Source organism: Pan troglodytes, chromosome 9, assembly GCF_028858775.2.
Source record: "Pan troglodytes isolate AG18354 chromosome 9, NHGRI_mPanTro3-v2.0_pri, whole genome shotgun sequence".
Lineage (NCBI taxonomy): Eukaryota > Metazoa > Chordata > Mammalia > Primates > Hominidae > Pan > Pan troglodytes.
The window spans coordinates 115591006-115606612 of NC_072407.2; the positions used below are offsets into that span (position 1 = coordinate 115591006).

General features: G+C 41.0%; 1 long non-coding RNA gene across 1 annotated transcript in view; it reads right to left on the minus strand.

Annotated features, from left to right (window-relative positions):
- LOC134807380 (uncharacterized) overlaps positions 1-7473 on the minus strand; it is a 30136-nt gene extending 22663 nt beyond the window's left edge. Inside the window, exons 1-2 of the long non-coding RNA XR_010147676.1 lie at positions 7054-7473; positions 5320-5427 (exon numbers count right to left, since the gene is read on the minus strand). This is a non-coding gene — a long non-coding RNA (uncharacterized LOC134807380). The remainder of the gene's footprint in view (positions 1-5319; positions 5428-7053) is intronic.
- Positions 7474-15607: the final 8134 nt, after the last annotated feature.

The following is a 15607-nucleotide window of genomic DNA, read 5'->3' on the forward strand; positions in this document are numbered from 1 at the left end:
TATGGTCCCAAGTTTTTCTCATAACAAAAAAAGGTAAAAACAAGTTTAAAAGTCATAGAAATCGTTATTAAAAGGAGAAAATTAGAAAAATCAATAATCTCACCATTCTAAGAACAGGGTTACAGAGTTAATAATTTGTTGTATTCCCTTCTGGTATTTTTTCTACATATTTTTATAGATATAATATTATATTTCCTACAAATTATATCCATTTGCATATAAATATATATATTTACAGTGTATGTGTGTGTATACACACACATACAGAAATATACATACATGCCATTTTCCATCCTGTTTTGTTGGCTTAACATTTTATTCATTCAGCAAATGAATATATTTAGAAACAAATATTTATTGAATAAATGAGTTATATTTTCATGCTGCCTCATAACCTTTACATCTATCATCTTTAACAGCTGCATAATGCTTCATTAAGAGGATGACATCATTTACTCAAGCAAGTGCCTTCTCAATTTAGTAGTAGTAGTTGAAAGCTCAGGCATGAAGCCAGAACTGAATTCAGATCCCAACTATGTAACTTACTAGCTACGTGACCTTGTGCAAGATACTTAAACTCACTAGACATTAGTTTCCTGCTTTCTAAAATTGGTATGGGAATAGTATTTAACTCAAAAGTTTCCTGTAAGGAAAAAAGGAGCTAATATATGTATAGCACTTAGCCTGGAGTCTAATAAATAGCAAACACTCAACCTGTTATTGAAAAAATTGGTTTTTTTCTCTCTTATTAGTAATATCAAGGTAAACATTTACATACATATCATTTCTTCTATGTTTTGGATGGTTGTATTAGGCTGGAATCCTAGAAAAGGAATTACTAGAGCTAAGTAAATAAGCTCTTCTATGGCTCATGTCATATTTGTGCCATTGCATTTGCTAAATTGCTTTCCCAAAGAATTGTACCGATCTTCAATGCCATGTGTTTCACTATCCCTGCCAACACTAAATATCATTTAATTTTTTTTCTTGTTCTTTTTTTTTTTTCCTTTTAGAGATTGGATTTCACTCTGTCACCTAGGCTGTACTACAGTGGTGTGATCATAGCGTACTGCAACCTCAAACTTCTGGCCTCAAGTGATCTTCCCACCTCAGCCCCCCAGAGTGCTGGGATTACAGATGTAAGCCATCACACCCAGTGTTAATATTAATTTAATAGAAGTCTCCCATCTTTTAGGACTGTGCTCTTTTTATACTAAAAAAATTATTGCAATAAAAATTACATATGTAAATAACATAAAATTTGCCATTTTAAGCATTTTAAGTGTACAATTCAGTGGCATTAATTACAGTCACAATGTTGTGCAACCGTCACTACTATTTCCAAAATTTTTCATCACCCCAAAAACAAACTCTGTTACCATTAAACAATAACCCCGCATTCCCATCCCCTAGCCCTTGGTAACCTTGAATCTGCTTTCTGCAGGTTTAGGAAAATGTTTATTTTAAATTTTTAAAATATCTAATGTTGGCAGGGATAGTGAAACACATGGCATTGAAGATTGCTACAATTCTTTGGGAAAACAATTTAGCAAGTGCAATGGCACAAATATGACATGAGCCATAGAAAAGTTCATTTACTTTGATCTAGTAATTCCTTTTCTAGGATCCCAGCCTAAGATAACAATCCAAAACATTCACCATAGGGGAAATGATATGTATGTAAATGTTTACCTTGAAGGGAGAAAAAAGAATACAATTTTTTCAATATGGTCATATCCATAAGAACACTTACTTTGCATATAGTCAATATCACTATACATATATTTTTTTCACTTTCCTTTTGCCCTGGACAATAGGGTACATCAAGATGTCTAACTATGAGGCGAAAACCAGGAAGAGGAACAAGTTTAGGAGGAAGCTTACAAGTTCAGATTGAGACAGATTGAGTTTAAGGTGCTTGTGGAATTTCCAGATGGAGACGTCCAGGGGACACTTGGATATATTGTTCTAGAGTTCAAGAGAGAGATATGAGCTAAAGACATAAATTGTGAAGTTATCATTGGTAGCAGTGGAAGTCATAAGTGTAGATGAGATTGCCCAGGAAATACATTTAGATTGAAGAGAAGCAAACAATAGAACAAACCTTATATTCACAACAAACACTTTTAAAGGTTTACAGAACTTCAGACTACAAAAACTTGTCTTCAAAACTGAAGAGAGGGAGATTAAACTCATAACCTTGGTTACTTTAGGGCAGGGAGTTAGGGGAGAGAGAATAAGGTTGAGGAGACTTTAGCCTTTTCAGCAGCATTCATTATTTTTTTAAGAAAAACATATTTATGTTACTTAAGAAATAAAAAATAAAAAGTTAAAATTAGACAAGTGGATTATAAAACCCAAGGAGTGAGCACATGGAGTCTTGTATACAAAGCAATCAGCTTGTTTGATGTGGCCCCAGAAAAGGGATTCCAGTGACTGTGCAAAGAGATATAGCAGGCCTGGCATAGTGGCTCACATCTGTAAATCCCAGCACTTTGGGAGGCCGAGGCAGGCAGATCACTTGAGGCCAGGAGTTCGAGACCAGCCTGGCCAACATGGTGAAACCCCATCCCTACTAAAAATACAAAAATTAGCCAGGCAGGGTGGCAGGTGCCTGTAATCCCAGCTACTCAGGAGGCTGAGGCAGGAAATTGCTTGAACCTGGGAGGCAGGTTGCAATGAGCAGAGATCCAGCCACTGCACTCCAGCCTGGGCAACAGAGCAAGACTCAGTCTTAAAAAAAAAAAAAAAAAAAAAGAGATAGCAGTCAGTGGAATACAATGTGTGAAAAATTAATGTGACTCTCAGACTGAAGGAGACAAACCCAAAGACCCAAAGATTTTAGATGTTTCCATTGAAATCTGTTCCAGAACTCGAGGCAAAATCCTGTATTCTGGTGATGGGGAAAGTCAACTCTGATGCCCAAATGTGGAAGTAACCGGCAACTCTGGTCAGGCACAACATTATTTTTTCAGTTTAGGGCCAGGGCCAGAAATTCTTCTGCATGCTAGTCATAGGATTGTTTTATTGATGTCAAAGATGAACTAAGAATTACAGCATCCACTTATTCAGTGCCAGTTCTACGGCAGAGATTCTGCCAAGGCTTTCATTCAAATCTCACAACAATCATTTGATGTGAGTATTGTTTATCCTTCATAGAAAGACTCAGAGGATTGAATTACTCACTCAAGACCACATAGCCCATAAATGACAGGGTCAAGATTTACACCCAAGTTGTATTAATTCCAGGACACTTACTTTTATACATGATGTTAATATTGTATCTCTACAGCATCTCTATTAGAATCCACATATGTACTAAAATTGAACCTGACTCTAAGGTGAGTCAAGAACATTCATAACTACTTACTCTTTGTCAATCATCTTTTATAATGCATCATTTTGGGTTCTACTTTGATGCCTTGCTGCTTGGCCTGGTCCTCAAACCAGCAGCATGGGCATCACCTGGGAGCTTGTTAAACATGCACAACCTGAGGCCCTGTGAATCAGTCAAAACCCATGCTTTAACAAGAAATCCAGGTGATTCTTATGCAAATTAAAGTTAGGGAAAAACAGCCTTAGTAAATTAAAACATGAAGGGTTCAAAATATTATAATTGATTATACAAGGAGTCTTCCAAAAGTTCATGGAAAATGCAATTTATGAAAAAAGCCTGAATGAATTTCAAATTTTTGCACCAAAATAAACTTGCACAAACTTGTTATAATGTGTCTGAACAGGATCTATTTGGAGGTACTAAGAAAAATAAGACATCAGTCTGAAAAGAGCTCCTATCAAAACAACATAAATTCTGCTAAAAGGCAAGCAAGGAGAAACATCAAATTTATGGTGAAGCTTGGGGGGAAGAATGATGAAATCATTGATGCTCTACGAAAAGTTTATAGGGACAATGGCCCCAAAGAAATCAGCAGTTTACAAATGGATAACTCTTTTTAAGAAGGGACTAGAAAACTGTTGAAAATGAAGCCTGAAGCAGCAGACCATCCATGTTAATTTTCAAGGAAAAAATTAATCTTGCTCATTCCCTAAATAAAGAGGACTGATAATTGACAGCAAAGACAATAGCCAACACCATAGCAAACTCAATGGTTCGACTTACACAATTCTGACTGAAAAGTTAAAGTTGAGCATTTCCACTCAAAGGTACAAAAATTTATGTGTCCAGATCAGCTGCAGACAAGAGCAGAGCTTTCAGTGGAAATTTCAAACAAGTAGAATTGAGATCCTAAAGCATTTCTTCAAAGAGTTGCAACAGAAGGTGAAACATGGCTTTACCAGTACCATCCTGAAGACAAAGCACAATCAAAGCAATGGCTACCAAGAGGGGCAAGTGGTCCAGTCAAAGTAAAAGCAGACTGGTCAAGAGCAAAGGTCATGGCAACAGTTTTTTGGAATGCTCAAAGTATTTTTCTTGTTGACTTTCTGGAAGGCCAAAGAATGACATCTGCTTATTATGAGAGTGTTTTGAGAAAATTAGCCAATGCTTTGGCAGAAAAATGCCCAGGAAAGATTCACTAGAAAGTCCTTCTCCACCATGACAATGCTCCTGCTCATTTCTCTCATCAAACAAAGGCAATCTTAAGTTCCTATGGGAAATCATTAGGCATCCACCTTACCATCCTGCTTCGGTTCCTTCTGACTTGTTTTTGTTTCCTAATCTTAAAAAATATTTAAAGGGCACTCATTTTTCTTCAGTTAATAATGTGAAAAAGATTACATTAGCATGGTTAAATTCCCTGGAGCCTCAGTTCTTTGGGGATAGACAAAATGGCTGGTATCATGTCTTACAAAAGTATCTTAATCTTGAATGAGTTTATGTTTTAAAAAAAAAGTATATTTTTTAAATTTTTATCTTTTATTTCCATTTTTCATGAAATGTTTGAAATTCCCTCATGTACAATTTAAAATCCAATTCGTAATTGATCTAAGCCTCTCAGCATAACATCATATGCTACTATTCTTTCTGTTAAGGAGTATCGTATTTATTAATTGAATAAAATAAAGTTTGGTAAAAACCCTTAGGTAGACTTCATTTGGTCCATGGGTTGCAGATTGGATAGTCAGGTTTCTGGCATCCTATTTGAACCTCCAAGGAATTCAGTCTTCTAATTAAGACTTAGAAGATGGGCCAGGCATGGTGGGTCATGCCTGTAATCCCAGCACTTTGAGATGCCAAGGCAGAAGTATCGCTTAAGGCCAAGAGCTTGAGACCAGGCTAGGAAACATAGTGAGACCCCATTTCTAAAAATATTTAAAAATTACCCAAGTGTGGTGGCACATGCCTGTAGTCCTACTTACCCAGGAGGCTGAGATGGGAGGATCACTTGAGCCTAGGAGGTCGAGGCTACAGTGAATTATGATCACACTACTACACTCCAGCCTCAGTGACAAAGAGAAACCCCGTCTCTAAGAGAAAAAAAAAAAAGGACTTAGAAGGTGGAACCTTCCCAACTTAGCTCCCAAGTCTTCCTAATTCTACGATACTCAACTCTCCCAACCCACTTCAGAGGTGAACTTATCTGCTCTGTTTTAGAAGTTAGTAGTCCTCATCTGAATCTGTGTGCTCCTCAATATTTCCCAGATCCTTTGCCATAGGTTGGCCAAGCTTTGAAGTCTTGGCTTGTAGGATACAGGAGAAAATGATGTGTGTCACTTCTGGGCCTGGTCCTCAGCAAGTCCCACAATAGATGTCCCACCTGAACAGTTAGCAGAGCCATAAGGAAAAAGGAGCCTGCCTGGGTCCCTGAGACACCACCTGGAGTGAAGCTGCCCAATAGAATAAGACACATCCCATTAACAAAAATTTTGTGTTGATGAACCACTGAGATTTGAGGGTTGTTCATCTCAGTGGCTAGATAACTGTCCCTAACACATACTCCAGGCTGGAATTCAGCCCAGGAAGTCAAAAAGGTGAGACTTTCTGAGCATTTGAGACAAGAGTGAGTGAAAGTAATTGCTCGTATATTACTCAGGGTCACTCTGATGCACAGAATGGCGTTCTGCCAGAAAATAGCATTTAAAGTGTGTTGGTTTTTACACTATGTTTATAAACTAATTTAACAACTGGTGAATTAAAGTCCTGCATTATAACAGAAATGAAAATCATATCTGAAATTAGAGAATTGTTAATGTAATCCAACAGTTAATTATTTGCAAGGGTTGAGGGGGGTGTTAGTGATATATTCAGTATTTAGGTGTTTCTTGAACCAGTTAAAGATTCCTTTTTATATAAATGTATAAATGTTGGTTATAGCTTTCTCATTAGGATTAATGGTCCTAATTTATACACTTACTAGATTTGAGTAAGTACATATGATTGTACTAGTTTAGATATATTATCTCAAGTGGGACATAAAGTAAAAAAACTATTTCTTGAAGCAGCAAAGAGCACACATAAAAGATACTTTTGAGAGCTAGATACTGAACTAGATATTTTGAGAGCTAGATACTGAAATAGATATTACAAAAATCACAGAAATTACATATAAATTGATTTCTAAGAAAGGAAACAATAAATATTATGTGTTGTGTTATACAAAATTAGAGCATGTGTTTATGTCCACATTCACTGTGATTTTTATTAACACTGACATGTGTTGAAGACAATCCATTAGTGTTTCAGTAAGAGTCCAAATATTGAGTAGAATGTCAGAATTGCTTAGCTGTTTGTGTAGGAATTTTAAAACAAAATCAGGTTTGTTATAATTTATTTGTTTTTTAATAAATCTGTAGACTTGCCCCTCTTGGGGAGGGCTTTGGATGAACAGTTAGGGCTTCATAGGGTTTTGGAGCCAGGAGTGACAACAAAAGCATTTTTAGAAGATAAATCTTTTACTGAGTGCAGGGTGGAAAACATGCGGAAGAAACTGGAGGTGTCAATAAGCCAGTTAGAGGGCTTTACAAAGATTCAGAAAGTGTGAGGACCTGGAGCAATAGCAGTGAAATTGGAGAAAGACAGGGGAAATAAATATATTGAAAAAGGAGGTATAGCTGGCGAAAAGGAAAAAAAGAGAAAATATATTGACATCTTACACCTGGGTACCAGGGAGGACAGAGGCCTGTTGGGGTGTTAAGAGGAGCTGCTGGGGAAGAAGGAAGGTGACAATGACACTCCATGGTTGAAAAAGCCAGGACAGCAGAGAGGACATCGTTCTTGGAGGGAAAACTGTGTTTCCAAGGTGTAGAAGCTGAAATATGGTCAGTATGTCTGTAAAACAAAGAAACACGTAGGCCACCCTGAGAGGGGCTTCCTGGAGACCACCATGGTATCCAGTAAAGAGCACAGCATGTGGGGTCAGGAGGATCTGCTTCTGAACCCAGGTTCTCCCCTTATGAGCTATGTGACCTTAGGAAATTGATCTAACCTTTCTGGGCTTCAGTTCCTTCTTCTGTAAAATGAAATCAACAATAGATTCGCTGTTCATTAAACAGAAGTAATTATTTCTTCTTGATTCTTTTTCTAATATAATTTTTTATTTTTTAATTTTAATCTATTTATTTATTTATTCTGAGACTGGTTTTTGAGACTGGCCAATTTTCGTATTTTTGGTAGAGATGGGTTTGCACTATGTTGCCAAGACTGGTTGTGAACTCCTGGGCTCAAGCAATTCTCCTGTCTCGGCCTCCCAAATTGCTGGAATTATAGGCATGAGCCACTGTGCCCAGCCACTGTTCTTGGTTCTTTAAGACTATTCCCCAAACATCTTCAAAATAGCCTTTCTTAGAATTGCAAGGGAAATCATTTTTAATCTCCTCTCCCTTGGCCCATCTGTATAACAAAGATAATATTGTTTACATCTGTGGTTCTCAAATGTTATCTGTGCATCAAAATCACTTGAAATATTTGTAAGATACAGATTCCTGTGCCCTAATTCAACAACTTCTGATTCAGTACTTCTGGGCAAGAAGCCAGGCATCAATATCTTTCTAGTTAAGAACCACTAATTCACATCAAAAAGCTGGAATGGAGATGAAATAAAATGAGCATGGCAAACCCACATAGCACAGTTCCTGGCACACAGTGCTTGTTTAATAAGTGGTACTGGTTGGGAGTGGTGGGGTTGGTGATGGGGTGGGCCATGGAAGTGGGCAGGGTGATGGTGGGTGATGGTGATGAAAGTTGGGTTATGTTAATGGAGGTGGTAAGTGATGATCGGGGATGGTGGATGGTGGCGGCCAGGTTGTCGAAGATCCCTGACTCAGCCAGAAGATTGAAACTTTGGTGGAGCATGAAGGAGGCAGTGAATGATGGGACATTCCCAGTGGAAACAAATGTTCATTCTTGCTTCCATTAGGGATTTGTTCCTGGACTAAATAAGAGGAGAGGCAGCTCTTTGGAGATTAATTCTCCTTTCCTCTGAAGTAAGAAATACAACTGAAACTACAAACTGCAAAACTGTATTATGACCTGCAAAATAGATTAATTGTATCAAACCATATCTTGCAACACCAGCAAAGATCAAACTACTTTAAGACCAGCACATTGGTGTGTTGTATGCACAGAGGCTTGATGCCAAGACCATGGGGAAAAGGATTCAGCAGTGACTCTGGACTCAGGCTTTAGAGACAAGACCCCTGACTATTCCAGAAATTCACTTTGTTTATAAATTCTGACCAACCCCAGTCCAGACTTCACTCACAAATTTCTACCCTACGACCACTCTATCACAAAAACCCATTAACTTCCCCATTTTGAGCCACCACTGAGTCTCTGTCAAAACAATGCTCCCTCATGCCGTGAAAGAAAGAGCATTGTTTTGAGCATTATTAAACATGCCATGAAAGAGGGAGCATGGTTTCCCAGTGGTCTTTGGAAGAGGGTTTCAACAGGCAGACAGGCACCCATGCCTCTTGCTCTTAGACTGTCAACTTGGTTCATGGAAACAGCCTGTCCAGCACCTGCACTCACTGAGTATGGAAAATGGCTCATTGTGGACCAAACACTTCAGAGCAGCCAGTGAGAATCAAAATTTTGGGATGTTTAGCTAAATATTCAAAGTTAAATGTATTAGAGTCTTTTCCTATATGTTTTGAAAAGCAGCCAGGGGTCCAGAGGAAACCTCCACAGGACACTTGCCTTTCAATGCTTGGAGCTCTCTGGGCACTTCTTGTGGAGAAAAGGTGGGTAGAAAGGCAGGGGCAGCACGTTTCTTGTCTGAAGGGCCCATGGCTGGAGGAAGAGCATCCTTGAGGAGCCTGCAGGTGGTGGCAAGGAGAGAGGGGTACTCTGAGGGCAACCTAGAGCACCTACCTGCTTCTCCTTCTCAGCCCCAGCTCCTGCTCTAGAGGGTTTCACATTCGCTAACCCCTCCAGCCTTTGTCCATGTTGCTTGTGAATCGATGTCTTAGTCTGCTCAGACAGCTATAACAAAATACCATATTCTGGTGGCTTAGAAACCACAGAAATTTATTTCTTACAGTTCTGGGAGCTGGGAAGTCCAAGGTCAAGGCTTCTGCAGATTTGACATCTGAAGAGGGCTAACTTTCTGGTTCATAGATGACACTTTCCCACTATGCCCTCGCTTGGTGGAAGGGGCAAGGCAGCTCTCAGGGATCTCTTTCATAAGGTCACTAATCCCATTCATGAGGGCTTCATCCTCATTACCTAATCACCCCCAAAGGCCCCATCTCCTACTACCATCAACTTGGGGGGTTTCAACATAGGAATTCTGGAGGAACATGAAAATCGAGCCCCTAGCAATAGGTATTAAGGTTATGATGGTTTAATATTCAAACAGAAAGGAGTGAACCATGCAGGCAAATGGGAACTTCTTTACCATTCGGTTTGGGAGATTTACCATTACCTCAAAGCAGAACTTGAATAGCCAAATTTATGCAAGTACGTTTTCCTTTTATTTCTTTCTTCCAGTGAGTTGTTTCAAAAATATCTTAGTAGTTGTCTGCATAAAAGCCTTTTGTGGTTTTCTGATAACCTAATGCTGTCCTCCATACCCCAACATGTAAAATATGGGCCCTCTCAAGGGTGACCCCATCTCCCTGTTGCCTTAGGAGTCTGTTCCCAGTGTAATTATAGCCTCTCTTTCACTCCCAATACTGCTTCAGTTTGGGTAATAAATTATGTGGTGACCCTAGTAGTAATCTGATATTGTCAAAGGAGAACTAATGATATGGAACATGTGTTGAGTATGCAAACTTTTAAAATTATTTTTTATTGAGCATTGTGTGTGTGTGTGTGTGTGTGTGTCTATAGACACATATATTTTCAGTCCTCACCAACCCTCTGGGAAGTTAAGCAAAATTAATGTTCCCATTTTATATTTGAAAAAAATCAAGGCACAGAATAAATAACTTGCCCAATATTGCACAATGCAACTTCAGAACCTGCACTCCTTACCACTATTTATTGCTGCCTCCTGAGATGCTGGATCTTTACTCCAGAGAATCTGGGTGGTCAGAGAAGGTTTGATTTAGACATGGTGGTCCTGAAACTTAGGAATAAGAGAAAGAAGAATTCGAAGTGGAAAAACAGAAAAATAGATGGTCCCCTCTTATATTTATTTCTTACAGCTGCCATTTCTAGGGCTGCAGATGGCAGTCCTAGGAAATAAATACAGGATGTCTTGATAGCTGAAGACAACAGAAATTTAGGCCAGGCACAAAGACTCATGCCTGTAACCCCAGTGCTTTGGGAGGCCAAGAGCTTGAGACCAGCCTGGGCAACATAGTGAGACCCCCATCTCTACACAGAGTTTTTTAAAAATTAGCCAGTCATAGTAGTGCATGCCTGTAGCTACTTAGCTACTCAAGAGACTGAGGTGGGAAGATTGCTTGAGCCCAGGAGTTTGAGGTTACAGTGAGCTATGATCATGCCACTGCACTTCAGCCTGGGTGACAAAGTGAGACCCTGTCTCTAAAAAAATTATATAAATATACATATATTCCTCTCACAGTTCTGGAGGCTAGAAGGCCAAAATCAAGGAGGAGGACCCTCCCTTGCTTCTTCCAGCTTCTGGTAGCTAAAGGCACTGCTTGACTTCTGGTAGCATCACTTCAATTCCTATTCCCATCTTTGCCTTCTTCTGTGTGCTTGTGTCTCTAATCTTCCTCTGTCTTTATCTTCTAGGAACATCTGTCATTGGATTCAGGAACCACCCTATATTCAGAATGATCTCATCTTGAGATCCTTAAGTTAACAATGTCTGCAAAGACCCCTTGTCCGAATAAAGTCACATTCACAGTTTCCAGGAATTTGGACCTGAATATGTGTTTTTGAGTTGGGGATCACCATTCAACCCACTAGGCCTCTGGGCATACATGATAGGGGATGTAGCTCCTGTAATCTGTATAAACCTAGGTCTAAATGTATTCCTTTGAGCCCATCTTGAGAGGCCTTTTTTTTTCCCTCTTCAGAGTTGCTTAACTTTTCCTTGTTAAGAAAACTTCCCAAGTTACCAACAGCAAGAAAGATTTTCATCATTTCTAGAAAACCCCAGAACTGAAGGGAGGCCAAGATGTTAGAAGGAAGCAACACCATTCCTCAACCTAAAAGCCCTGATTTTCTTCTGCCTGCCTGGACATTCTCCACCAAGCCCAAATGTCACTCTTTGAGGCTTCCTGAAACCATCCTCTCACACACCCCTACTCACAACATCATCAGAAACACAGTCAGCTTTCTGCTGACTTTCACTAATCAGCTGTGTGACTTCAGGCTGCTCTTCAAGTTTCTAGGCTTGTTTCCTCCTCTGGAAAGAAGGAAAAAAAGAAAAAAAGAAAGAGAGAGGTGGGGAGGAGGGAGGGAGGGAGGAAGGAAGGAAGGAAGGAAGGAAAAGGAGGAAGGACGGAAGGAAAAGGAGGAAGGAAGGAAGGGAGGCAGGGAGGGAGGGAAGGAAAAGGAGGAAGGAAGGAAGGAAGGGAGGCAGGGAGGGAGGGAGGGAAGGAAAAGGAGGAAGGAAGGAAGGAAGGAAAAGGAGGAAGGAAGGAAGGAAAAGGAGGAAGGAGGGAGGGAGGAAGGAAGGGAGGGAGGAAAGGAAGGAAGAGAAGAAGGAAGGCAGGCCAGTCTTGAAGGTCTCTAATATCCTAGCCATAGCATTAAGGATGTTGAGCCAGGGAACCACGTCTCTAAGATCTCCATCTAGTCCTTATTTCCCTGCTTAGAAAATCATTGCGCCTTCTTCTCCCAATCTAGGCCTGGTTTGCCCTCTCCTCCTGCCTCCAAAGGGCTCTCTCCAAAGCTGATCTTACTCACCCCTTAAACCAAGTCTTCACTACCTCTTGCAGATCTCTGCCTCCAGCCAGAACTCCCCAGTTCTAATTTCCAGGCCCAGAGCTCTTTTCTCTTCCCTGAAGGAGACAGAGCAGAATTCTCTATTCCTTTACTCATCTCTTGTTTCCTTACCAATAATTAACTTTATTATTATTTAATAAAGATACATAGAGGATATTCCTAGCAAAGCGCAACAAATACTTGGCTCCAAATATCAACATTTGGAATTCACACATCCCACTATCACCAGAAAGTGATTATTAGCAGGAAGAAATTGCTGTAGGGTTTTTATGCCTTTCCTGTTAGAGGTAACAGATGGTTCCCAACAACAAAAAAAATACCAGTCACTCTTGATAAAATATGTGCACACCAAACTGAAAAAACAGAGATGGACAGCAAATTGGCAACCATTACCACTACAGTTTATATTTGGCATTTGAAGACACTGATTGTATATACAGAAGTCACATCTTGCCATAATAAAATCTTTTCTTGATTTGAAAAAAAAAAAAAAAGCAAACAGGATAGGTGCAGTGGCTCACGCCTGTAATCCCAACACTTTAGGAGGCTGAGGCAGGTGGAGCACCTGAGGTCAGGAGTTCGAGACCAGCCTGGCCAACATGGTGAAACCTCGTCTCTACTAAAATACAAAAACTAGCCAGGTGTGGTGGTGCGTGCCTGTAATCCCAGCTACTTGGGAGGCTGAGGCGGGAGAATCACTTGAACCCGGGAGGCAGAGGTTGCAGTGAGCCAAGATCGCACCACCACACTCCAGTCTAAAAAAAAGCAAACAAATCTTTATATGTTCAGTATTTTTTCCACCAGACTTCAAGCTCAACACCAGACTTTTCAGTTCAAAACCAAGCAAATGGTAATCTTGCTGCCTGTAAGGGCCTAGGGCTAAAAGTTAACCACTTTGACATCCTAAGGAACATGAGCTGGGGACGCCAGCACCATGAGTTTCAGGGGATCAATTGCTTCAAGTAGCTGCCACCCTATGTCTACCTTCCCTACCTCCTTCAGGGACTGGCTTTGAAATTTCCACAATGGCCTCTCATCTTGGTCTGCGCCATAATGTCAACAGTGTTAATAAAATAAAATTTCCCAAACTTGCTAAGGGGAGCAGCTGTTTCATTCCCACACCTGCTACCATCCCTACCCCAGCAGAAGGGCTATGAGCTACAGAGCCAGTCCTGTGTTCTCTCAGCCCACACCCGCCCTGCTCAGAAGCTCAGCCAATGGGATAACCTTTGGGTAGCCACAGGACTACTCTCCCCACAGATCTCACAGCAGAACTGGAAAGGTTTCATCAACGGCTAGGAAGCAGAAAAACAACAGGTAGGAAAAGAATCAAGTGAGTTGTTCTCTTTCAAGCCTGCCCTAGGGAGTCTCTGCAAGCCATTATTCTGAAGCCTAGAAGCAATGCCCTCCCCAGGGTGCCTTGCTTGCACAAATACTGAGAGACAAAACAAAAATGCTCAATTTCAGTGCTTCCAAGAACCCCTGAAGAGGCTGGAGTTCCCTCCAACAGCACGGTGGCTTTGTGTGTGCAAAGCAATTATAGGAGTTGGATGTCAGAGAAAACGGGGGTGAAATCTAAGCACCACCCCAATAGAAAGTACAGATGTTATTAATCACCACCTTGCAGCTCCTCTAAAAGCCCAGATAGCTCCAAAGTGAATAGGTTTCCATTCATTCAGCATTTAATAACAGGTGTCAAGTGTTTCAGCAGCCCCTGTCCTATTAGAACTGTTTTGATGGGGAAATAAACAAGCAAATTTGTGATCTTACAACACCTGGTAAATTTTCTCAGCCACACACAAGTTGAGGTGTTGAGCATGCAGAGACAGCAGGGAAGACCCGATGCCCAAGGCAGGAGGCAGTTCCCGGAGAAAGTCATATCTGAACAGAAGGAAGAGGATCTGGCCAGGGGATCGGGTGAAGCAATAGGTGTCCAGGCAGCTTGCCCTACACACTGGGAGGGACAAACTCTGCCATATTCTATGTCATTAAAAGAAGTTCAGTTTAGCCGGAACAGAGGACAGGAGGAAGGGCTAGTGAGCAAAGAGACTGGAAAAGGAGGCCATAGCTGGGTGTTGGATCGCAGGCGCCATAAGAAGTTTGGACATCTAAAGGTATCTGGAGAGTCCGCAGCGCAGGAGGAGGAGGAGAGGAGCAAATGACGGGATTGGATCTGCAATTTGGATGATTTCTCTTCCAAGGAGCACCGTGCCCTTGGACTCTTTGTTGTCTTTGACACTCGGAGCTGCTGTCGTGGCAATTGTTAAAAAATGAAACTTTAAGAAAATGAAAACCTGAAGGTACCTACCAGTAAGGCTGTTTTCATTTATGAGGGGCTGCTGTATCAGGTAAACATAGAAATATTTTGTGATTTAATACAATGAAGTTTTTCTTACTCAGATAAACTCTAAACAGTGGCAAGGTGAGTGACAATGAGCACTGTGCTCCAGAGATGGCAGGGTCCCTGTCTGCTTCAAAGCCATTTCAAAGGTTGTCCTGGACAGCAACATACAGCCCACACATTGGCAAAGAGAGAGGGAAGCATTGAGAGGGGAGTCTTATGGCTCAAGCCTGGCAGCAGAGTGCCTTACTTCCACCCATAATCATACACCACACACAGCAGTGGTGAAGCCTGGGAGAGCCCCTCCATCCCATTTGAACTGCCGAAGAGAGAGAGAGAGAAACAAACAAACAAACAAACAAACAGAAGAGGATGGAACTCTGGAGAGCAATAAAACAATCTGTAAGCCAAGGATAAAAAGAAGCCACAAAGAAGATTGAGATGGGTAATCAGACAACTAAAGACAAAAACCAGAGTGGAGACAGAGATTAAAGGAAGAGGGAGTTCCAAGAAGGGGAACAAGAACACTTAACCATCTCCCCATCTCATTAGATGGTGCTGTGGATTAAAGGAGCTGGGAAATGTGAAAGTGTTATCAAAATGGTGAAACACTGTACCCATGTGTGAGACAGCCTCTGATAATTTGTTTGCCTCTGGGGCCTCTTGAGAGCCCCGCCTGTAACATTCAGCCCCTGGAATTGCCAGGCCCCACCCTGCTCCCTCCCTTTCTGCACTCCCAGCAGATGGGGTAGCAGGGAAGGTTGAACAACCACCACCTGTGGCCTGCGAAAATGCCCTGTGGTTCCAGAACCTCAGGCAGAGTCTCCAAAGTTGAGCTACCCCTAAATCCCCAAGAGGCCGTAAGGGGTTGCATCTCTAAGATACAATGTCCTGGGCTCTCCAGGGAAATACCCACCCCTTGATCACACTGGACCAGACTGGGCTGCACTTGTACTTGCAGAAGAGAAAGAGGAGAGAGAATAAATACAAGAAATCTTTTG